This window comes from Phalangium opilio, unplaced genomic scaffold, assembly GCF_054372755.1.
Source record: "Phalangium opilio isolate 3A_F unplaced genomic scaffold, DU_Popi_V2 ptg000217l_1, whole genome shotgun sequence".
Classification (NCBI taxonomy): domain Eukaryota; kingdom Metazoa; phylum Arthropoda; class Arachnida; order Opiliones; family Phalangiidae; genus Phalangium; species Phalangium opilio.
Genome location: NW_028324218.1, coordinates 8,371,971 through 8,397,241, shown reverse-complemented (window position 1 = coordinate 8,397,241; position 25,271 = coordinate 8,371,971). Strand labels below are relative to the sequence as shown.

Here is a 25,271-nt window from a genome sequence, read left to right as displayed (position 1 = left end):
CAATCTAAAATATTACAGAACAATTTGTTATTATAACCTAAAAGTTAAAAAAAAAACAAGTTGGGAAACCAAATTAAACCTCTCCCAGTCGAGACGCAATTAAGAGGTTTTTCTTATAAAATTAAATAAATATAATTGATATTACTTATATTATTCGTCATTAATTTAGCTTAATTATAGTTAGATCGTTTTAAGAGACTTTATTCCTAAAATCACTTTAAACATATCTATTGTTGACGTTTGAATTCAAGCGTATGCCTCTTTAACCATTTTTGGAAACTTAGGGTATATAAGGCGATTGATTCACAATAAATGATAAGAAAACGTTGCGTGAACCTTTGGTGGAACCCCTGCCAGACGTTTCTCTTAACCCTAACGATGACAATGGAGTCGAAGCTAACGTTGCTTTCTGCGAACAAGTTTACTCCGAATTGCCAACTGCGAATGCGGTGACAGACACACACACAGACCGGTCCAGTGTAATACCTCTCCGTGACGTCATCGTAACTCGGAGAGATAAAAAAAAGCTCATTTAGCTAATGGACTCCACGACACTATTTGGTTCTTCTACAAAAGTACAGGAAACAGTCATTAATCACCAGATGAAATTGCCTTCGTATTAATATAAGTATGGATCTATATTAATTTCAAAAGGATACTCATTTTTCATAGCGATGCTTTAGTATTTAGGCTTTAGCACCTTGATTCTTAAAGAAAATTTATATACTCGATGAGGTAACAAATACGATGTTATAGTGTTAGGCGTAGAAATTGCATGAAAATTGAAACGCAATTTAAGAAGTACTCTCATTAAAATCTACTTTTATGCAAATTTATGTTGGTCTTTTTTTTTTTTTAATTCGGGTTCTGTCCCATATTTTGTCTAGACCCAAGGCAAATTATAAAATATTTAGGGTATTTATTTTTAATTTTTTTTTAATTCCGATAACTTATTATAGAAAGTCCATGTCTTTTTATAAATACAGGGATAGATTTAATTTTAGAAGTAGGAATGGAGAACGGATAGTATTTTCTTCAGTCCGTCTCATAGCCCAGTATAGAGCCCCTACCTCCAAAACGTTAACGAAAAGTTTAAATTATCTTATTGGCTCACTTAAACTACGTTTTGATGACGTTGCTGACGGGGACGGCGAAAAATACGTAATTCCTTTTTACCTCTATCGCTATGACCCGCCTTTTCTTTCATACCCCTACCGTCCCGTGGAAGGGGTCCGGGACTTTGAAGCGCGCCCAGATTACTCTGTTCTCCATTCCTTCTTCTAAAATTAAATCTATCCCTGATAGATATTTAAAAAGGATCATTTAACACAATAAGGCTTAACTGAAGTTCATTCGAGAGTGCTCAACTTCAGATTGAACAAATTAACTTCGATTATTTTGTGATTTATAGCAAAAAAAATAATTTATTAAATGTCAGTACCTGATGCTTTAGTCAGTAATCACTATTATTGATTTCAAAATCGATTAGCGTTGAAAAAAATCATTTCATTGCTGCTAATGATGATTAATTATACCACGTCAGTCGGTCAAATGTATATGACGGGCAAACTAATTAAACATGGAAAACAGATTGAGGTGCTGTACATTTCGATTTTCGTCGAATTTGCATGTTTAACTCGCAAATCGAATTAATTATTATGATATGTTCGTAAGTCAGTAACAGATTTGCAAACAGGATTACACTAACAACCCATAAATGACATGAGAACATTTTCGTAACCTCATCCTTTTGCACCGGGTCGTTATAAGCTATAAAGTACATACATAAAATTGGAATCATTGTGAAGCCATTTTCACTCAAGGTATCTAGGCGGATCCTGTAGGAGGAGCTAGACTATTCATTATATATTATGAATTTTACCTCACGAATAATCTATCTCGCCGCACGTTGCACCTTGCGCACGCCTAGGAATTCATGTTTCTACCAACCAATGAAATCACAGTTAGAAAGACGCCATCAGAATTATGAGGCGTGACTTATAGTAAGTACTTAAGCCCGGCCCACAATACCCGCATAGAAATTAACGTTGGAAATCAACGATTCCAAGTAGCTGTATGTATTCCTGGCCATATAGTCGAAAAACTGACGTAAAAATATCGGATTGACATGCAGCAATTCAAACTTTTAAAGTGTTTCTAAGAAAGACGGTTTCAATATATACCTAACTTCAAATTGGTTGGAAGTGTTCGCGAATAGGTTGTGAGAAAGACCAATGACGTAAAATGACAATTGTAAATTAGTTATTAACATAATGAATTATCCCCCAACTATCAAGGAAAATGTTCTGTTAAAGGGGAATCAGGTCAGACAATAGTTATTAGTTGATTTAGATAATATTTTTTTCCATCAAACTTATCCTATACTTTTATATACATTTTTAATGAACTAAATAATTAAATAAAACAAATTTCTTTTTGTTAATTAGCAAATTATAACAGAGTCGAATTGTCGATGAGACCAGGGATAGGTGTAATTTTAGAAGAAGGAATGGAGAACGGTTAGTATTTACTTCAGTCCGACTCATAGCCCAGTATAGAGCCCCTCCCTCCAACACGTAACAAAAATTTTGAATTATCTTAGTGGCTCACATAAACTACGTTTCGATGACGTTGCTGAGGGAGACGGCGAAAAATATGTAATTCCTTTTTACCTCTGTCTGTATATGACCCGCGTCTTCTTTCATGCCCCCCGTCATGAGGAAAGGGGTCCGGAACTTTGACGCGCGCCTAGATTACTTTGTTCTACATTCCTGCTTCTAAAATTACATCTATCCCTGATGAGACCTCTGCAATGAATAATGTTCTTACGAAACATTTGGCACTATTGCCACCCTAGAATTTCTCAGAAGTTTCAAATCCCAGAGTTAATCTTATATCCACAAAATAAAGATTGGAGTAGGCCATGAACGCTGGATCTCTAAAGGGACCGGAAAACGCCCGCCTTCCACTGTACAAACCGAGTCCTCTCTAGCATAGCGTCGGGGGAAGGGATGGGGGCTGTGAATTTGGGAACACTCAAGGCCATTCGGTCTTTTGTGATTCTGAATAAACCTATTGAAAAGAAATTTAAACGACCTTGTCCGTACCCGTTTTTTTTATTTATTTTTTTACAAAGCAAACGTGCTATAGAGAAAAATCTATTCCGTTTACCAGTCCCTTTAGAGATCCAGCGTTCATGAGTAGGCACTATATAAGCAGTGAAGTCTGAAATAGGAGGATTTCGTAACACAAACTTAAAACTTTCATTGATTTAGAGCTAATAGAGGTAAAGGTGGGGACTTCAAAAGAAATTGGTGGCATTTCGCTTTGTTTCCCTTCTATATACTGGCTCTAAATCAATGAACGGGATTAATACTGAAGTTCCATTTCAGTTTTATCAGATGGACCAACATGCTCAATTGAAAGTTATGTTTATCTTAACAATTTTAAATCCATTCGAGTTCTGAATTCAGCCGGTAACCACATATATGTAGACATACTGGAAGATGCAGATATGCTTGATTAATGACATACCATTTACATTATTTGTGTAAAACTATAAGCACAGTACCATCAGAAGTATATAATACTTCTGTTCGAGAGAAGTGTACCAATCACAAAGCGGGTAATTCGTAATTGTAACATGATTCTTTCCAACATCCCTTAACATTTATTATAGCAAGGTTACTAAACCGAACAATCATACGCGATAAATAGTTCCCTAATCATTACCATATCTATTAGCGCTTAACTATTTGGCAAGGCGCATGCATGCATGCGCTTGTGCGTTTTTGTCCCACGTCAAGACAATAAAGGTTTGTGCCTATTTGATTGCTGAGGATTTAGTACTGCAAACAGTTATAGAATTCACCACATGGTGCGATGCCCATCTGAAGTTTGCTTAGCAGTAGTGAAAAATAAATGAAGTATTAAGAGGATACATAGTGTCACCCTTCTTCCATTATCCCCTTCTGGTACAATTTAAAATACTATATACCCTGAAAGGCAGAATTTTCTACGAGTTGGAACCCCGTTCAAACTACGTTTACTTAGCCCAAATTACAATTTAAAGTTTCATCACGTGCACACATCCTCGGTGAAACTTTAAGTATGTTCTAAACTCCAATACTTCAAAGAGAGCGACTCATTTTATACTTTTTTATATTTAAAGGGCGTGTCGCATTTAAAATGCACATTTTAAATACAATTTAATGAAGTGAGGTATTGGTTATTTTTCTCTTTTAAATAAGGCAAGTTTCGTTTCAATCTGAGACTGTTACTATTTCAGCGAGATACAAATTTTTTCAAGTATTTAAAAAGCCGGTTCATCCAGAAATATATTGTGTTATTCAATATAAAATTGATTAGGCAATATATCGTTAAATTACCGTTTTTAAAAATTACGGTAATTTCACACCTCTAGGTAACACCAGAAGTGAGATGAGACCAGAAGTACTGAGCTAACCAAATTCTTCATTCGGCGAAAGTGAATATTCTTGATAACACACCAACGGCTGGCCCTCTGGTGGCGGTTTCAGAAATTCCCCTCCAAAACGTGAGATGCTCGCGGTGGTAGACGGCCGAACTAGATTCAAGCACCCTCGTCCCTGTTCCGCGGCTTTAGGTTGAGGGGAAGGGGGTAGGAAATGTTTTTGGAACTCGACCAATTTTTTTCTCAGTAGTGTAGGCGCATGGGAAGCGGCATAAAATCCTCAAATTTGTTCACTAGTGCCAGGATCTACTATCAATGCTAGAGCCCTTCACTTCTAGTCTCATCTCACTTCTGGTAACACTATTGATTTTCATAAAATCAGTCGGTTACTTCCGATCTTTGGTTTAATTTACTTCCGATTCTTGTTATATTGATCGAGAAAGCGGAAAAATTCGAGGAAGGGGTGAAAGTTTTAAGGATACAGCTAGAATATAAATTGTCAAGAATTAAGTCCAAAAACGGATTTAAAAATAAATAAATAAATTCCCATGGGGATTAGCTATAGGGACCTGGTGAAATCAAGCGTTAATTATTCCCTTTCAAAAACGAACGGAAGCTTTACTAAACAAAGACAGAAATGAGATTCGAAATATATCTTAAAATGATTACGTTCGAGGGTCTTATCTTATGCAACGGACTTTTTGAATTTTGAAATTTTGCGCGCTTTGTAAATATGTTAATGAACCTTTGATATTTTGCAGTTTGAAATTAATGGCGCGCGTTAACAATTGATTCAGTAATGTCACGTGATTAGATGCATGTTTTTATATAGCGTGCCCAAATAGAAAAAAATGGGTGAAGGGACCAAATACATGTCTAGAAAAGTCAGTGACTCTTTTTTTTTGGTTCTCGCATGCATGACGAGAAAAGTGAAGGATTTCTTTTCATTCTCTCGCATAAATAATGCGAAAAGTGGCGGATTCCCTTTCTGGCTCTCACATGCATGACGAGATAAGTCACGTGTTCCCTTTCTGACTCTTACATGCATGACGAGATAAGTCACGTGTTCCCTTTCTGACTCTTACATGCATGACGAGATAAGTCACGGATTCCCTTTCTGGCTCTCACATGCATGACGAGATAAGTCACGTGTTCCCTTTCTGACTCTTACATGCATGACGAGATAAGTCACGTGTTCCCTTTCTGACTCTTACATGCATGACGAGATAAGTCACGGATTCCCTTTCTGGCTCTCACATGCATGACGAGATAAGTCACGTGTTCCCTTTCTGACTCTTACATGCATGACGAGATAAGTCACGGATTCCCTTTCTGGCTCTCACATGCATGCCGAGATAAGTCACGTGTTCCCTTTCTGACTCTTACATGCATGCCGAGATAAGTCTCGGATTCCTTTTCTGTCTCTCACATAAAACGAGAAAAGACACATTCTTTTTCTGGTTCTCACATGCAAGACGAGAAAAGTCACGGATTCCGTTGCTGGTACATTGCCCCGCAATTATACATCCCCCTTTAAAAGTAAACTCATCACGCCATCATTAAACTTCAATTTAATTCGGGTCCCCACCTTCCAAATATTTATTATGCTAGAAGAGGAGATTGAGTAAATTTTAAAGTTAAAATGAATTAGTAATTAGTGCTGAATAACATATTATTAATGGTAACGCTATACGACAATGGCAAACTTCATTTTCTTTTTCGCCTTTATAATTAAGTTAAGAAAATCCCGGGAATTATTTCCAGGAAGACTTACGAAAGAGAAAGGTTTATAATAAATTATTAATTAGCTCTCAAAGCATTTTTAAATAAGTGTGTTGTTATATACAGGGTGCTGCAAAAAGGGTAGTCAGGGTTGCCACGGAATTTTCAGAACCAAATTCCCTGACTTTTCCAGGTTTTCCCTGACCTTTTTAGGCCGAATGCGTAAATGTTTACAGCACGTTTTAAGTGTTTATAGTTAAATAAACTCTCTACATTAAGTTTTCCAAAGTATTTGTTTCACTAAAATGATAAAGAAACATTTTAACTATAAATAACAGCCTGAGAGACTTTTTAGAGAACATTTACTTTAAAAAAGCAACTCTAGACATTTTTAAGGATTGCTCTATAGAAAAAGTTTCCTGTGTTAAGAGCTTAAGAGAGGATAAGGAGAAACTTTCATTACTCTTTCAATAAAGACTTATCCCCAGAAATTTCACCCACTAAAATCAAATTCCCTGACTTTGCTGAAACTTTTAAAATTCCCTGACTTTTCCAGGATTTCCAGGTACTGTGGCAATCCTGGTAGTTACAGTGGGATGGTTCGATGGGAAATCAAATTTGAATCGAAAATGTAATTTCTATGAAATTTTGGCATATGGGACACCCAAAACAAATTGGGAAATTAGAGAGTTTTACAGATGACCCGAGCCCAATTTCATTAAAGGGGTCATTCTTAAGACACTCCAAACATAGCATGTAAACATTGGTCAAAATGTGACGTAATATTTTAGACTCAAAATCACCCCATACTCCGGTTCTACTACCATTTTTGAAACAAAGTGTATAACCACTTACGGATACACAGGTGGCCTTGTTTGTGAGTTTGTGTATGTGTTAGTCTGGGGATCACGATACACGAAAACCATCATCAATAGAGGGGACTGGTAAAGTGAGGGAGGTTTTAGGGCCTTCGGTAGTGCGATAATCAAATCACGTGCACAGTTTCAGAATTATTTTCTCGTCCCTAGTGTGTATATACTGTCTATGATTTAATGGATTTCCTTAGTGAATGGAAAAACGAAAAAGACAAAGAAAAACAAGTTTTTTTAAGGAGTGGTTTGGAAAGTATCCGAGCCGCTACAAGCTCGTGAGTAATGTATCAACGTTAAAAATTTACGACAATGTTTCAGGAAAGCAACATTCCACGGACATAAACTTTATAGGCCACCTTGGAGCAATTAAATAAGGAGAATGCGTTAAACGTATAAAGAGGTTCTGTAATTGAAGCGTGCCGCTTAACCTCCTAATTTTTTTCCTTGTAAGATGCAATAATCAGGGATAGATTTAATTTTAGAAGTAGTAATGGAGAACGGTTGGTATTTACTTCAGTTCGCCTAATAGCCCAGTATAGAGCCCCTCCCTCCAACACGTAACGAAAATTTTAAATTATCTTATTGGCTCACTTAAACTACGTTTTGATGGACGGCGAAAAATACGTAATTCCATTTTACCTCTGTCGCTATGACCCGCCTCTTCTTTCATACCCCCCGGTCTCGGGGAAGGGGGTCCGGGACTTTCACCCGCGCCCAGATTACTCTGTTCTCCATTCCTGCTTCTAAAATTAAATCTATCCCTGCAATAATTAAATCGTCGTAAATTAAAATTACTAATTTTCTTTTAATGATCCAGGATCTAGGGTAGCTCAAAAAATTCTCAATGCATACAGGGTTTTCCAAAAATGGTAACTGGTAGGACTAAATTAAAGTGCTATTTTGAGTCGAAATTGTTCTATGACACACCCTAAACAAGTTATGATTGGAGTGTTCTATGTATGACCCCTTAAAATCAACATAAGAATGCTAATTTAATGAAGAGGTCATCCTAGAAAAACTTCAATCATAACTCGTAAACAATACTTACTGGACAAAATGTCATACAACAATTTCGACTCACAATCACTCCAGAATCCACTGTTCTTCGTTCCTACTACCATTTTTAGAACCCCATCACCCTGCCTATAATTTTAAGAAAGCTTATATTGACTCCTAATTTAATATGTCCAAGGTGCCATTAAGGGTTACGGCTCCTAGTTAAGTAACACCTTCAATAATCGATCAGGTGTCCTAAGTACCTACATAATCCCACGCACGTTGAGTGTTGAAATGGGACATAGGGAAGAAAAAGAGTATACCTTCAGGAAAAGGAGATCTTTCAAAGAGTAAAAACCAAAACAAAGCACTAACCCTAAGACCTTTCTTTCGTAAGGTACACTTTTCTCCAAATTATTTATTTATAACTACCATGTCTAGAATTAAATTAAACTTAACAAACATTATTAATTAAAGGGAACTAAGGTGAATGGTATATAAACGAGAAAGACCTTAAATGCGACTTCAAAACCACACGGACCAAATTTGGTGGACTGGTAACATTGAAGCCTTATCTATCGCCCTTGGATCAACATACAGGATCCATATCAAGCAGACGACATTTCGTCCTCCCCCTCCCCTTTTGAAAAGGGTGTTATTTCAAATAAAATAGTTTTCACTTGCAATAACCAGGGATAGATTTAATATTAGAAGTAGGAATGGAGAACAGAGTAATCTGGGCGCACGTCAAAGTCCCGGACCCCCTTCCACGGGACTGGGGGGTATGAAAGAAGAGGCGGGTCATAGCGACAGAGATAAAAAGGAATGACGTATTTTTCGCCGTCCTCGTCAGCAACGTCATCAAAACGTAGTTTAAGTGAGCCAACAAGATAATTTAAACTTTTCGTTACGTGTTACAGGGAAAGGCTCTATACTGGGCTATGAGTTGGACTGAAGTAAATACTAACCGTTCTCCATTCCTACTTCTAAAATTAAATATATCCCTGCAATAACCAATAACCAACTTCAAGTCAAGGTATGTTCACAGTACCCTCTATCGGTAGAAACGTCGTAGCTAATATTCTAGAAGAACCGTTAAGAAATCTTTCTTTTTTCTCAAATACCCAGTTCCCGATAAAAGCCAAAGGGATAAGGCATAAAAACTTACAAACAACTTTAGGTAGGCCAAGAAGCAAAGTGGTGCCAAGCTTAAACCTCTAATGCTAGAAGATATAAACGCATTAGTCCGTAAAGAAAATAAACCGAGATGTATGGCTTTAAGCCTGAAGTAGCACAACATATTACATATAAAAAAAATTGCACATATGAAAGGATAAGACGTTATCCATCAGAACGTAGAAGCGTTGCAGCGATAATTTTTTCCATACAATGTAAGCAGCTTCAAAGACATTGTATTTTCTTTACCTAGGTTTAACGTAAAAATGCCTAAAAATCTATTATCAAAATGATAAGCAGTAAATGGAGAATACGCAGAGTACGTATTTGCGCTGCGTTTTGTCCTTATAGTTAAAAATGCGTAACTAGTCTAAACCATACAAATTTGTGTAATAAATAAAAAATAAATGGTTCTTTGAAAACGCAATTTTTTTTAAAGATTATTGTAACTTGCTCAATGGATCCTGCACTAAATTATTATCGAATTTTCGATGAGAAATTGCTCTTTTTATGAATTTTCTTCACAAAATCGAAATTACAGTTCAGCAAAATTTATATGAAACCATAAGCGAATAATCCTCTTTAAGTGTCCATCGTCAGGTCTTTCCCATACATTACTCTACGGATTTTTGTACGTTTCGAAAGAAAAACCGGGAAAAAGAAGAACAAGCTTTTTACCATGGTTTTTAAGCGCTCTTGTATAGACGATAGGGGAAGAAAATTACTGTAGGATAATCTCGCCGGAAATCAAGGCGAGGTTATATCACCACACCACTAAGGGGGAATGACTTTCACGGCGATAGTGTCTCATATAATTTAATGAAAGCTTGAGATGAAACAGATTATAGGCAGCAGATCCCATTCAGACATAGAAACTTAAAGGTAGATTATCAATTTATGACGAAACTAAAACACTTTGAATTACATTTTTTGAATGGAAAACAAATCGATATGAAGGAGAATTTACATAAATCCTGCGACAAGATGTTTTTCAAATCGCTTTTAAATGGCTTGGATGTATAAATAACTTGTTTCATTCTTAGTACATTAGCGAAATGCCTATCAAATCGTCTAAATCAACTACTAACATATTTACATTTAAATGAAAAAGTACCATACAAACTCCCTTTCGAACACCATTTTCACTAGTTTTACCGAGGGGTCGGACGTTTAGGAAAATGTGTCCGGGATTTCGAAATCCGATTTGATTTCTTCGGATTTCGTTTGATTTCGTCGGATTTCATTTGATTTCGTCGGATTTCATTTGATTTCGTCGGATTTCATTTGATTTCGTCGGATTTCATTTGATTTCGTCGGATTTCATTTGATTTCGTCGGATTTCATTTGATTTCGTCGGATTTCATTTGATTTCGTCGGATTTCATTTGATTTCGTCGGATTTCATTTGATTTCGTCGGATTTCATTTGATTTCGTCGGATTTCATTTGACTTCGTCGGATTTCGTTTGATTTCGTCGGATTTTGTTTGATTATAGAATTTGATAAAATCCAATGGATTTCATCGAATTTTGAGATTTTTCCCGTGATTCCGTCGGATTTTGCTATTTTTACCGTGATTTCGACGGATTTTGCAATATTTCCCTTGATTTCGTTGGATTTTGAGGTTTTTCGCGTGATTTCCTCGGATTTTGAGATTTTCCCCGTAATTTCGTCGGATTTTGTGATTTATTATTATTTTGGATTTCGTGAATTTTGTAATGGATTTCACGATTTACTGATTTTGTGATTTCGTGATTTCTATGTTGATTTCGTGATTTCTATGTTGATTTCGTGATTTCTATGTTGATTTCGTGATTTCTTTGTTGATTTTGTGATTTTTTTACTGATTATATGATTTTTTTACTGATTATATGATTTCTTTACTGATTTTGTGATTTCATGACTGATTTCGAAATCAGCATTGATTTCGGATTTCTTAAGTTGGATTTCACGGGTAGCGTAAGGGATTTCATCAATGACCGACCCCTCGAGTTTTACAGAGAGAGAATTTAGGAAGCCTTACAAACCAATATATTTCCTAAGGAAATTAAATTGAATTGTGAGTAAAAAAATGCATCCCAATGATATTCAAACTATGTGTACGAGGCTGACAATGAAAAGCAAATTCCTTTATGCAATGAATTACTGCTTGCATACAAAAACTCGACACTACACCCCTACATACTGAAGTCGTAAACATAATTTCGCATTAGTATTTTCAATTGTATTGAAATAATTCCGAAAACTCGGTTAAGAATTCAGTGTTCTGATTTTCTGTAGGAAGAATGCAAACAATCTTCGGTTAAATATGAAGGGTTTCTTCGATAATGCTGGTTGAAAAACAGGTAAATTCCAGGAATTTTTATTATCATAAGATTTGTTATTTATCCAAGCACAAATTCCTTTTCAGGAAACCTTTTTGAAGTTAACTATAATTGTGTTCCCAAGAAGTGGTAGAAAGGTTTGTTAATTGGGTCATTTTGACTTTTGAGTCGAAAATAATCTATAAAATTTTGCACTAAAGGCCACCGTTTTAAAGTTATGATTGGAGTGTTTTACTAACGACCCATATTCTTCATAATTATTACGCGTTACCCTTGCGTGGTCAATTAATAATGATAAGAATGGAAAGAAGTGAAGTTTAAAGGAATGGAATTTTTTATTTTTTATTGGAAAGATCATATAAAAATATGGATATTTAAAATTGGAACCATGTATTTATCCACAATATTAAGGAAGATATGAGCATGTAACGTAATACACTGGCCCCTTCGCGTTAGGCCATACTGTGAGGTGCCTTTCTGTATTTTCAAAAATCTCGCCAATTTCCAAGTCTAAAATCTTATTGGCTTTTGCTCACCCTCTGTTGGCCAATAATATAACTTTAAAAGAGTGAGACGATCCAGAAAACGAAATTTAAGGGAACGTTTCTAGCAGCAGACTACGTGTAAAACGAGCTATCTTACTGGCGGAGTGTATGAGCCAATCATCGTTTGGACTAACACGTCACACAACATACAGAGAAGCTTCATTACAGGGGTCAATGGCGGCGCCCATATAAGATAATTAATGGTATTTAATTGAAAAGCTGGAATCGTAATTAAAAAATAAAACCCGGATCTTTGCACTTACGCTACTTATAAATATATCAAGGAGAAAAAAAAGTAGGCTTTTCTATTCCTTTAAGGTATTGATGAAGCAGTCGTTCACCGGAGTAGGCTGCTAAAAATGGTGACATACGTAAGGAAAATGGGGGATGACCGACATGAGGACGCAAAATATACTGTCGTTTGACGTAGTTACATTATGATCCGTAACTTCACATCCCCTTTGGTTTAATCCTACTTGGGAAAATCTCTACTGAACGATCACGATCATTACACCAAATTATATGAATGACTACCCATAAAACGGAATAAGAACCCAAATCCATTTAGTCACCCCTTATTTGCGTTTTATTTTTATCGGAAACCCATTCCATCAACATCATTTCGGGAATATTAGGGTAAAATCCTCTTAGGAAAAAAAGTAATACCAGCATTTGTACTCAATTTGCTATTATCTATCTAGAGTTACATTTTTTATCGACATGTAAATATGTAATCACAATTTTACGTTTATAACGTTTGGTGGCCATAAGAGTGTGTCTGTAGGAATAGTGCACACGAAAAACTAGTTTGGTGAGGTGCTGGTTAAGAAAAGATCGAGTATACTAGCTCGGAACTCGTATTGGGAAAGAAAAATTTGGTACAATAGAGAGACATCATCTTAGTCTAAGTTATACCACGGTTCTGGCAGCCATTTTGGTGGTGGTTTCAGCTTTAATACTGTAATTTATCTCACACCAGGGATAAATTTAATTTTAGAAGCAGGAATGGAGAACTGTTAGTATTTACTTCAGTCCGACTCATAGCCCAGTACAGAGCCCCTCCTCGTACCGAAAAGTTTAAATTATCTTATTGGCTCACTTAAAGTACGTTTTGATGACGTTGCTGACGAGGACGGCGAAAAATACATAATTGCTTTTTACCTCTGTCGCTATGACCCGCCTTTTCCTTCATACCCCTCCGTCCCGTAGTGCGCCCACATTAATCTGTTCTTCATTCCTACTTCTAAAATTAAATCTATCCCTGCTACACCAAAAAACATTTTCTAGTTTTGATTTAAAGAACATGTTCGTATATGTATAAGATGGATTTTGAGCAAATTTTTCCCATAGTAACTGCATTCATGTACTTAGTGTTGGCGAGGTGGCAATTTTATATTTCTATTCAATCCAAAATTTAATAAAATTCTCTAAGATGTTTCTCAATATGAATAGGTATTGGTTTATGGGTTAAAGCTAACACACGTAGATATATAAAAACGTAATCGTAAATGTTTCTTGTATTTATTTCAAGACAAATAAGATATTCTTATAATAGGAACTGAGGTTATTAAGATAGGCATTTTGAAATATAAAATCATGATGACATCGTCACTTGTTTACCAGCAGCAAAAAATAAACTAAATATAAACTTAAATATTAAACAAATTACAAAAATGTGTCAGGTAAATTTATAATGTAAATCTCTATATGAGACCCCCAAGATGAAATATAAAAATAATACAAAAATGGTAACATAATCAACTTTGATATTATTATAATATTTACAAAGAAGTTAAATAAGGCCTAGAAATTCGCTCACTTGTATTTCAGATGAAATAATAATAAAATAAACTTTAAATTCAATGTAAATAGAGAAACAAGCTTTTAATTTAATGTCCATTATTTTAGTGCTAGGCCTAGTCTACAAATCTTCGGGAATAAAACTGTTCCTTTAAATTGAATTCGAAACTGGAATTAATTTTTTTATTTTTTACTTCTTCCAATATTTTGATTGCCCATTACGTTTTTTGAAATATAAGGTAATTTCACTGTCCAAAGATAAATATTTCTGGACTTTTATCAACTTAAAACAATCGCTTGAACCCCGCAATTTAAAAGTTAAGAAGCAAACCCCCCAGTCCAAACAGTTCCCTCACTTTGCAATGTCAATTACAACGTTAAAACAGTTTGAGTACTTGAGTAACACCTAGAAAAGTTCCCAAAACTAGCTACACTTCGATAGCTATAGAGTAGTAGAAAAACACTCAACTAAACACGGTCGACTGCTTCCAAACCCCAGTTTTGCGGATAAAACTATGGACTTTATCATCATGGGTTATGTGCGGAAATGAATGTCTCTCATAGTATCTTGCCATTCGGTAGTGGCCTAACAAATGCTGCCGAGTAGTGCCATTTTATGGAAACTGTTTCCCCATTTTATTTGCGAGAGAACTAGCTTAATACAAGAAGCAGCTGAATTCATACGACCCTACCAAAAGGCAATGGACGCTAGGAGAACTTCGTTACCGTCGATGGGGGTATAGCGATAACAGCATAGAGATTTTCATTCCATCAAACACACCACGCATACAATGGCGTCATAATATCACCTTGAAAGAGAGAGGGGTGGAGTGGACACTCATACCAGTAACGTGGACACTGTACCCCCACTAACGTCACCAAAGTTTTCCCAGCATACTCAGGGTTCAGGCAGGGTCGTACAGCACGGAATCATAATTTAAGCTATTTCTCATACAAATACACGGGCACTACGCGGCAGCACCCAACAATCGCCTACCAAAGTTTAGGGGCGTGCGCAAGGCACAGTGGGAGAATTTCGGTGCCGCAGGTCGCCCATCATTACCACTCCATCAAGCCTCATTTCTCACTGATATTTCCGTGCTCGTGCCTGGGTTGTATCGACATAGCGAACAGTTTTCCTACCCCTTATATGGTTTATAAGATCCATGACAAACCCCCAAAAACGTGGCTCTGTAGCCTCTGGCTATGCCGCAAAAGGATAATTGATTCACTTTGAAATTTGGCGCAAAACCCACAGGACTTTGCAGGCTATCTCTTTCAATCACAGCCTAGGACCACTACACTGAACTGTATGAAAAACAAAACTGATATTATCAACTGAAGCTGGTACACAACTTCGCGACTAAAACCGATAAAACAAAGCCTTGCTGTTCAATAATGAAAGTAATACAAAAATTGGATATGAAACCAAGTACAAATAGTAATAACCAAAAGCAGAAGTATATTACCTTACACGAAGTTCACTTCAATAATGGTTAGTACCGTGGACATCATCTATGAAGAGAAAACCCGAAAAAAAAAAAACTTTGCAAGAGTGAAGAGGCGTGAATTTTTTTCCCCTCCCGACGCGCGCTAGTCGTGAAAAGAGAAAAAATTTTCCTCTCGAGAGAGAACTGTGATAAATGGCCATTGCCAAGATAATCTGACGTTTCCTAGAAACGGCGGGATTCAACTGTATTTCGCGCAAGTGAGAAGCGGCTGCATAAGATACGATTGTAAGAAAAGCGGCTTTATGCACATTTTTCTCACTACGCGACGCTAGTGTTTTTATTTTCACCTCTCTGCCTCGCTGTTCGTTTGGAACGGTACCGTTTCTAGCCTGTAAAAATACTTCATAGATGATGGCCGGCGCGAGGTAGGGAGAAGTGAACTTCGTGTAAGGTAATATTTCTGCCAAAAGTAAGAGTTGATAGGTGATGTGCGATTCACGTTGCCTCTGAAGCAAGGAAAATATTTACGCTATAGAGATATATTAAACAAGATGACACTACCATAATCCAATTATAAAAAAACGGCTTGGTTTGGACCAAGGCCGAAAAAACAAACGATATGTGTGAGGTTTATCAATTGGCTGAAGTTTCAGATATTGCAATTTTTTTTAGTTATTTTTATCCATTCAATCCTTAAAAAATATTAAATTCAATCAACTGATTTTACTGTTAATCGATCTATTCCCTCTAAATTAATTGAAAAAATTACATATCTACGCTTTTTCAAGAACAATTACATTTTCCGAAAACATTTTATCATGAAATTAATTATTTTGAAGGGAGTACGTGCTGAGGGATCAATAATGAATATTTGAAATACTCTGTCTAAAAAGACCAAGCGAACTTTGACATAATTCGAAAGGAAAATGTAAATTTTTAAAAGTGGATTCCAAAGCAGGGTGTTGCACGAATTCATACATTTAATTTCGTTGTACGAAATGCTACATTTCCAATGTCGCGACTATGAAGTAAAGGTTGCACTGCAATTTCCCTCTTCGTACTTTAGAATTTGAAACGTCACCACCCCTTTCTACATTGTTGGCGTTACTTGTACACCGGTAACGTATTACGCATAATAATTTTAGCACGCGTAAATACCATTTCGGAAAACACACAGTGGCGAGGCCACCATTGGGTATTCTCCCTCGCACCAAGGGTCACCGCCAGACGGTAACAAAGTTGACTACAGGCAGGAGTCTAGTCAACTTTCACTGCCTATAGCGGTGCTTCTAGGCGATAGAGAGGACCTTAATGGCGGCATCACACCTGTTTTAATTCTCTGTATGTAATTTCTAAAATGGTCTACTCTCTTACAAATGTACACCGAGGCTAGCCACAACAATAATCATTCTTGTACACGAACGTTTTATAGTTTTAGGTTATTAAGGTTGGCGGGCAAGTCCGGAGAGTCATGTACCGTTCACTAATGTCACGTGAAAAGGTTTCGACCTATATGGTAATATTTGCTGGGTGTATTGCGTCGGCTCAGATAACCCAAAACACTGGAACCACTGGTGATTGTAAAATTTTATATATTGGGGAAATGGAGGAAGGGGGGGATTAAGTTAAGTGTGACCTTCTTCGTTTAACTGGTAATGAATGGAGATGAATATAACAAGCCATTGGAACTGAAACGTATTTCTTTTTATGCAATCTTTACCCTTACCTTTGGTTATATACCGATATCATATTTGTCCAGTGTTACAGATAGCTACATACTAAATGAAACCACACAGGATAAACGATGTTGCTTTGTCTTAAATAGACGACATTAGTTATTTAGTTTATTAACTAGTCTGAACAAAATAAATTTAAATTATCATGTTTTTTTGAACATCAGTCTTCTTAGCAACTTACAGATTTAAACTTTTTTGGGTGCAAATTGGAAAATTTGTCAAGCCAGCAACAATTAAATCTATGTCCGTCAAGGTGCTTACACGAAATCCCTTGAAAATAATTAATTTCATGATAAAATGTTTTCGGAAAATGTAATTGTTCTTGAAAAAGCGTAGATATGTAATTTTTTCAATTAATTTAGAGGGAATAGATCGATTAACAGTAAAATCAGTTGATTGAATTTAATATTTTTTAAGGATTGAATGGATAAAAATAACTAAAAAAAATTGCAATATCTGAAACTTCAGCCAATTGATAAACCTCACACATATCGTTTGTTTTTTCGGCCTTGGTCCAAACCAAGCCGTTTTTTTATAATATCTGTCACTTCAGTCTTAATGTAATTAAATTTTGAATAATTATGTTAGCTCTACCGTCATACATTTTGGGTTGAAAGAAGAACTTATGTATCGTTAATTACATTTAACTTATATAAAAAACATAGATTTCGATAAGCATATAATTTGTACTCTATTTAAGATAAAGTTTAAAAATTACAATATTTAAAATATAGAATAACAAGTCGGGAAAACCAAAATATTACCTCTCCGTGTCGAGAAGATTATATAACCTTAAGTATCCAATGAAAACGTCGACCTTTTGCCCTCATCCTTTCCCGCGCTTTGCGCTTCCGCATTTCATCCTTACTCTCAACATTATCTTCCTCCATTTTACATATAAAAATCAAATACTCACAAAAAGAAGTGGCAAAAACCTGCTGGTTCTTTACAACCACTTAATTTGACTTAATATCCAATTTCCAACAACAATAATATACCGGTAGTTTAATTGACAACCTACTAGCATCGCAATTCTCATAAGGAATGGCTCCCGCGGATAAAAAACGGCAATTTTCAACTAGGTGGGCGTTATCTCATAAGATTTGAAAAATATCATTTGTCTTTTTTACCAATGCCTAACCGTTTGGATTTTTTAAAGCAGTCTTAGCACCAAAAAATATTTTTGAATGAGGATAAAAAAGGTCTGTCCTCTCGTAATTTTTTAAGCTTTTATCATGATTACTCTATACAACAGTAACAAGGAGTATAAACGCATTAGTGGAAGCAGTATTTTTTTCCCAAAACAATCTCGCTTATGTTTATGCAATGAATGAAATATATCACAATGCACGGGCCTTGATAGATATAGGAGGCAATGAAGGAAATATATCGCATGCACGGGCCTTGGTAGATATAGGAGGCAATGATAATCTCTCTCTTTGCACGAGAGGTTTATCTTTAATATTTAAATAAATATAATTATTTTTAATTATTTTAATCTTCAATAATTAACATTAATAATAGTTAAATCGTTTAAAATAAAGTTATACTTATTATCTTCTCAAACTTTGCTAATATTGAGGTTTAAAGTGAAGGGTACCCCTCTTCCCGCTTTCTTCAAATTTTGGGGTATATATACGATTCGTTTCCATTATAATAGTAAGGAAAAACCGCAAATGCGAAAACCTTTGGTAGCGATCCTACCTTAGGGAGGCTAGACGTTTCTCGTAACCCTAGCTGATCGCCGCGTATATCCTAAAACCAAACGATGATAATGGAGTAGAAGCCAATGATACAGATTGGTGTCTATGTGGAATAGACGGAAGACCAGTGGATGGTGGTGTTAGAAGGCAGTGTAAGTGCAGACGGGTGTCAATGTGGGATTGACAAAGAACAGAAGATGGTGGTGATTAGAAGCCAGTATGTACAGACTGGTGTCCACGTGGAATGGACGAAGACCAGAAGATGGTGGTGATTAGCAGCCAGTAAGAACAGACTAGTGTCCGTGTGGTATGGACAAAGACCAGAAGATTGGTGGTGTGAGAACTCAAGTAGAGGAGCCATTTCCGTGACTGTGAAAGCAGTTCGGAAATGGCGAACACGTTTGCTCCGATACGCAAACTGCGAACGCGGTCACGTGGGTGTAACAACGGACAGACAGACAGACACACAGACACACAGACAGACACGGCCGTTACAGAACCTCTCCTGGACTACGTCACACGGAGAGGTAAAAATGTTTATTTGTTTCGTACACTATACATATACAGTGTGGTCGAGATCAGGGCTACGTTCAGTAACTGCTAGCGTACGCAGCGCTGCGCGCATCGGAGACCGATTTTTTTACTGTACGGTTTTTCGCACTTCCGGTTTCTACGTCACGCTACGCATCGATGGGACACCGATCGCAGCGGCTGGAAGAGCAGGTTTTTTCGATGTGAATCGGATTTATGACGTCATTAATTGAAGTTTAACATGGCGAGCAATCTAGTCCAAAGCCACTAGCGAAACAATAACACATTTTTCTTTTTAAGATCTTTTCGATTCAACTGCAATTAAGGTTAATTCCGTTTCATCATCATAGATACTTCATTTAATATCAAAAATAACAGTTTTCGATTCAATCCAAGATTTCTAGCAGACGCCATCATGGAAACCATCATCAAACGCAACAGAGAGAAAAAAATCGTTCAGTGACGTCTGACGTCACTCTGACGTAGCGTTCGGAAAAATACACATCGGTAGCGGTAACGGCTTTTTCCGATTTCCAGTTACTGAACGTAGCCCAGACCAACACCTTCCTTTATGAACAACCCCCAATACTGCCAACGGCTGATGTCATACTTAATTATGCAGCGTGTAAATAAATGTCTGGAATTCATGATTATTATATGCTAGTGACAAGTTACAAAAAGAATACTGGAGAATATGCCTGAACACAACAAAATATTTTAAAGCACAGTCCTACGATTGGTTTTAGAACGTGGGCCTCAAATTAAAACTTCTTAACTGTTTGGTAAACACATCAACGAAAATATTCGACGTTTCTACCAGACGACTGTCCATGTCTTGCAATATATTTGCAAGCAGTAAACTCATGACGCCTGGTAAGACTAATGGTATTGCCGTCTTAGGTAATCCTCGTCCGTTAAGGCATGATGTAAGGGGTATGATAATGCCGGTAGTGATGCCATTGTAAACTGGCACAAACAGTAGAAAGGCTTAGTGCAACTTCTTGTTCCACCGCTCTATTATTACTTATTAGCATGAATTGGCTTCAAAACGTGCTACGATGTCAAAATCTCTATCCTCATTACAGACTATACAGTCTCTTCTACACTCACGATCTTGCACTACCGAAATCACGAAGGTGCTCGCCAATGTCGGCAAAGGTGCTTCGCACCGGATGTTGTAGGTGTGGTAACCGTTCGGCATAAAGCACTGCCTTTAGTTGAACGTTACTGCGACCTTCACCCAAAATAAACATCATGTCCAATTTGTCCTGGTTTGAATAGGTTGGCATTTTGCTAGGAAACGAAACTAACTACTATAATTCTACTACTTAGCTGCTACACTGAAGACCCTGTATATCAAAAGGGACCGGAAGTACCTCAAAGTTTTCAAAGATTGCCAGATTGAGCGGGTCATGGGGTTTATAGTGGTGAAGGTTGCTTTGACTTTCGACACGTGACACCGCGGTATGTTTTTGGTGCTTCAATGTCCTCTCCCGATAGGCCCAACCAATTACCATCCTGGTTTTTCGGCTCAGTGTTGCGGTATTGCCGGTGCCATTAGAAATACAAGGTCTGTATTGTTAAGGCTTAGAAATACGTGGTCTTATAAACTGGTCCTCAGGATTAGTGACCCCTAACGTCTATAAAAAATAAACTGGTCTTTAGGACCAGTGACTCTTACCATAATATTCTTTCTACTGGTCCCATTGTAAAGTTTTTTTGTTGATATATATAGGCGCTAGCCCACTTGCGAGAAGGTTCAAGGTAGTTTGACCATAAATGACAGGTTTGACTAAATTGACTCTGCGAGACTTCAAAATTCCAATCGTGCCGAGACTGCCGACTGCCGCGTAGTTTTAAATCTAACTTAATACCACTACCAAAACCTGGTACCACTTGGCAAGCCCTTCATTTGGGTCTAAACTCTAGAGTGATACGGTTTATTGCGTTGAAAGAGAAAAGTTAAGAGTAGAAATTGGAAGATAGCTTGAATTTTTAAACTGGTCCCGCCTCAATTCCCATCAAAAAACTTAATTATTAATTTTTTCAATTAAAAAACTGGTCCAAGCAATTAATAAACTGGTTTTGGACCAGTGGACGTGTGCTATTTCTAAGTCTGGTAGTGTTAAAATTGTAACAATACTCCTGTTAAAAAGGCACACAAACTGTACCCCCGCCCCCTCCCCCCAAAAAAACATTTAAATTTCGCGCCTTTTCAATAGCTCTCTTTTCAATATGGGAAAAATGATTTTAAATTTTTTAAGTGTAAGAATTAAACAGGAAAATGGAGGCTGAGTGAAAGATAAGTGTAGTTTTAATTATAATTTGTTAGTTTAATTATAAGGTATCCATGAATTTACCAAAAACATTCGTGTTTTGGGTTAATTTCACATTAATTATACTTGATTAAGTTTAATTTAACGGTTTATCTAGTGTGGATTTAGTTTATAATACAAGTTTCAATGAAATATTAACTTTAATTGCAATTACTCTAAAATATGTAAGCGCTTTTGATGTATTTTAATGATGAATTAATTTAATTCGAAAGTGAAATAGGAAACATCTGTGGCTGTGCGAAAAACTTGTGTTGTTTTCATCTTCATTTGAGCGCAGTTCGGGAGAGTCGATTAAGCTTTAAAGTATAATTTATTGGAATTTTTTATCCTAATTGGAACGTTTAGTGCAGTTTAACATTTTTGCCACAGTCATTATTTTACCCTAAACTTTTGAATTTCGCGCCAATTAATGTACTTTAAACATAGTTGAAATTATTAACTGAAGTGTGAAATAGAAAACATTGGGATTTACCAACGGCTTGGGTAGTTTTAATCTTAATTAAACAGTTTATTTAAAAGTTATTTGAGCTTTTAATCCAAAAAATGAATATTTTGGTTTAATTTCACGTTAATTATATTTAATTGATTTAAAATTAACGTAGGATTGTGTTTCGGCAGTGTACATTTAGGTTATAAATGACTTTCAATATATACTTAACCTTAATTGCAATTTTTAGTGGGTTTTGACTCTTATTTTACCTTAAACTTTCGAATTTCGCGCCTATTAATGTACTTTAAAGATAATTTAAATTAACTAAGTATGAGATAGAAATCATGGGGCTATACTAACAGCTTGTGCAGTTTTAATCAAGTATGTTATTTCAAAGTTACTCGAGTTCTCATCCAAATATGTATATTTCATGTTTAAATTCACGTTAATTATACATAATTAAGTTGAAATTAATGAAGGATTGAGGTTTGGCAGTGTTGATTTAGCTTATAAAATGAGTTTCAAATCACCTTAATTGTAAAGTTTAGAAAAGTTTTTCATTCTTGCCAACACAATGTGTTAAACTTTTATCATACCACGTGCTAAATTTGCGGTAACATAAAAATCATCTATAACATATGTTAATGAATGATGTGATTCTATAGTTTAGCAACTTTGGCTTCAATAACAGTAATTAAATTAAATACCTAAACAATTCATAGCAATTTAGACGAATGAACAAACGGCAATGTGAACTGTGGAGATAGCGAACAACGTAACCCTCCGTTGCTGACGTGGTTACGTTGGAAAAATCTGCGCTGATGTAAACATGGAAATTATTTGACTAATTAAATTACATAACGACACTGACCTCCTGGATTAATCAGCACCACTGTTACTTATATTTATGAATTAACAAAATCCACTGATGTAACAAATAGTTAAGCTGCGCTAACGTAAACATCACGACTCTGCAGTAGGGAAAACATATTAAACTTTTTGTCATCTTACCAGTAGTATTTTGAAGTTTTCGATCTTTTCACAGGGTAGAACGCATTATCTTTATTTCAACACGTTAATAATTTGAATAGGTATGCCATTTATTGGAAGCGCACACGGTAAATACAGCATAAAAAGCCTAGTGTTAACCCGGTTAGGCTATGTTTCTAGCATAAAATTGAGCAGACTATACACAGGATTCCAAATCAAATGAGAGCTGGAAATCAGCCTTTTTAATAATCTTTAAAGAGTAACTAAAATAGGGTAATGGCCGCCCTCTGCCTTCGACTGTATTAAGCTCTATGGGGAAATAAGATGGGGTGCTATTAGTCTATACAACTTAAGCCTTGGCCGTAAAGAACGTTCAAAAACTTACTTTAAATGATATAAAAACCTCTGTTAACTGTAATTATTTACCTGAATTACTTTTCTAGACGAAAATTCGACCTGATAACGACGTATTTCTTATTAAGGGTGCTACAGTTAATTAGAAAATACATATAAAGGTGCTCAAGCTCGGTTGAAATACCAAAGTAATTTGTTAGCGTCCACTGCTAAGAAATTAGGAAAATCAGCAAGAAAGCCAACATTTGAAATATGTCAACGTAACTTGTTAGCACCCACAAACCTAGGCCCTTCTAGTTGTCAACGAGAACGAAATGTAGAATTAGGTTTAAGCGTGCTATAAGGTTAAGCTGACTTCTGGCCCAAAAGTAATTTTTTGACGTACTATCTTAATTAGTTAAATTACAAAAATTAGAATTCATTAATTAAAAATCGAAACACGTAAGTTTCCCATTTAATAAATGCTTGTTAATTTAGAAGTATTCCGAAAACTAACTTCGCTATAGTTTTTCCGTATGGCCTGCCACAATTGCCTTAAAAAACTGAAATTTTTTTAATGCTTTTTCTATGGGACGCTAACCCTAAAAACTGTGAATTTTCCTTTAACATTACGGAAGGGTGTCATGTCATATCTACAAGGGCCTACCGGCCCTGTAGAATAGACCGTTTTTAAAGGGTTTTGCAGTATCGTCTGCTTGATAAAGGGTTAACACGGAACATCCGGTATGTTTATCCAAAGACTAACGTTACCAGTCCAAAAAAATTTGTTCGCATTGACTTTAAATCCACATACACCAGACTCTATTTTACCCCCGACGTTTGAAAAAGGTCTATTAGCACAATCCTCACCCTTATTACAAAGAACGAACTATAACTATGGTACAACATCATCTCATCTACTACTACAGGCCAGTTCAAAGTAATAGCCATAAAGATAATTGACTAACCATTAGGAGAAGTCGAAAACCCTTTGCTCTGACCCTAACGTTCTGAAATTTTGAAACTAATGAAGTGCTTTACTAAATAAAGATGGAAAGTTTGGTAAAGTTTAAAGTATAAGGATAATTATGGATTTCTAGGAATGTGTATCATCAGTAATAACCCGAAATATTTAAACTAGGTTAGTCGAATCCCAAACCTCAAAAGATTTAAGATCAGGAACGCGAATATTACTAATCGACACAATTTCATGCCCTATTTTTTTTTTAATAATTGCATATCTAGATTCAGATATAAACATTTCAAGCAAGGTTCTGGAGTGGATGTAAGGCTTTCATAGTGCGCAGTATGATGTTTACAACGAGAGTCTAGTTTCTTTGGTCGACCATTGAGCGCTCTACTTTATTATTACGTTATGATTTATTCTTGTCGAGTGTAGTTTTATTCGTCAGAGAATATTATAGATTTTGTAGTACAGGGTTACGAAGAGAGCCTTGCTACTTTGGTCGACCAATCAGAGATCTACTTTCATAACATTATAATTTATTCTTGTCGAATGTAGCTTTATTTCTTCGTAGTGCTTTCCTTACAGAATGACGTTTACTTTGCGAGTCTAGCTTCTTTGGTCGACCAATCACTGCTCTACTTTAATATAACATTATGATTTGGTTCTTGGAGAATATCATAGATTTCGCAGTGCAAACCTGAATGGTAAATGCAATTTGGTTTGTCTGCGAATCTGCGCAAGTATGTGTACGAAAGATTCCCCATAGTTCACCGCAGTAAATTTATACTTCTTCGGTCGCTCAGAGAAACGTGAATCCCGCATGGCATCTACTCTCTACATTCTGTTTCAAATTCTATTTGCTTTTGATATAAGCTTAACCGTGAAATACCGGGAAATTCCCTTTGGATCTTCCCTCATTATCTGTAGTT

General features: G+C 36.1%; 1 protein-coding gene and 3 long non-coding RNA genes across 7 annotated transcripts in view; 1 reads left to right on the top strand and 3 right to left on the bottom strand.

The window, feature by feature from the left end:
• LOC149616086 (uncharacterized) overlaps window positions 1-25,271 on the bottom strand; it is a 105,407-nt gene that overhangs the window by 39,069 nt on the left and 41,067 nt on the right. The gene's annotated exons all lie outside the window — the stretch shown is intronic.
• The window catches only part of LOC149616092 (rab-like protein 2A), a 60,179-nt gene that overhangs the window by 32,670 nt on the left and 2,238 nt on the right, over window positions 1-25,271 (bottom strand). The window lies entirely within an intron of this gene.
• On the bottom strand, window positions 17,353-24,052 carry LOC149616093 (uncharacterized). 3 transcript variants are annotated; one of them, XR_016375791.1, is made up of 3 exons: window positions 22,760-24,052; window positions 22,583-22,654; window positions 17,353-21,211 (listed from the first exon to the last, which is right to left on the bottom strand). It is a non-coding gene; the product is annotated as an uncharacterized LOC149616093 (long non-coding RNA). The 3 variants fall into 3 exon arrangements; XR_016375789.1 differs by having other exon boundaries at window positions 22,583-24,052; XR_016375790.1 differs by lacking the exon at window positions 17,353-21,211 and adding an exon at window positions 21,583-21,918 and having other exon boundaries at window positions 22,583-24,052.
• On the top strand, window positions 20,026-22,922 carry LOC149616094 (uncharacterized). The gene is made up of 2 exons (XR_016375784.1): window positions 20,026-20,159; window positions 20,372-22,922. It is a non-coding gene; the product is annotated as an uncharacterized LOC149616094 (long non-coding RNA).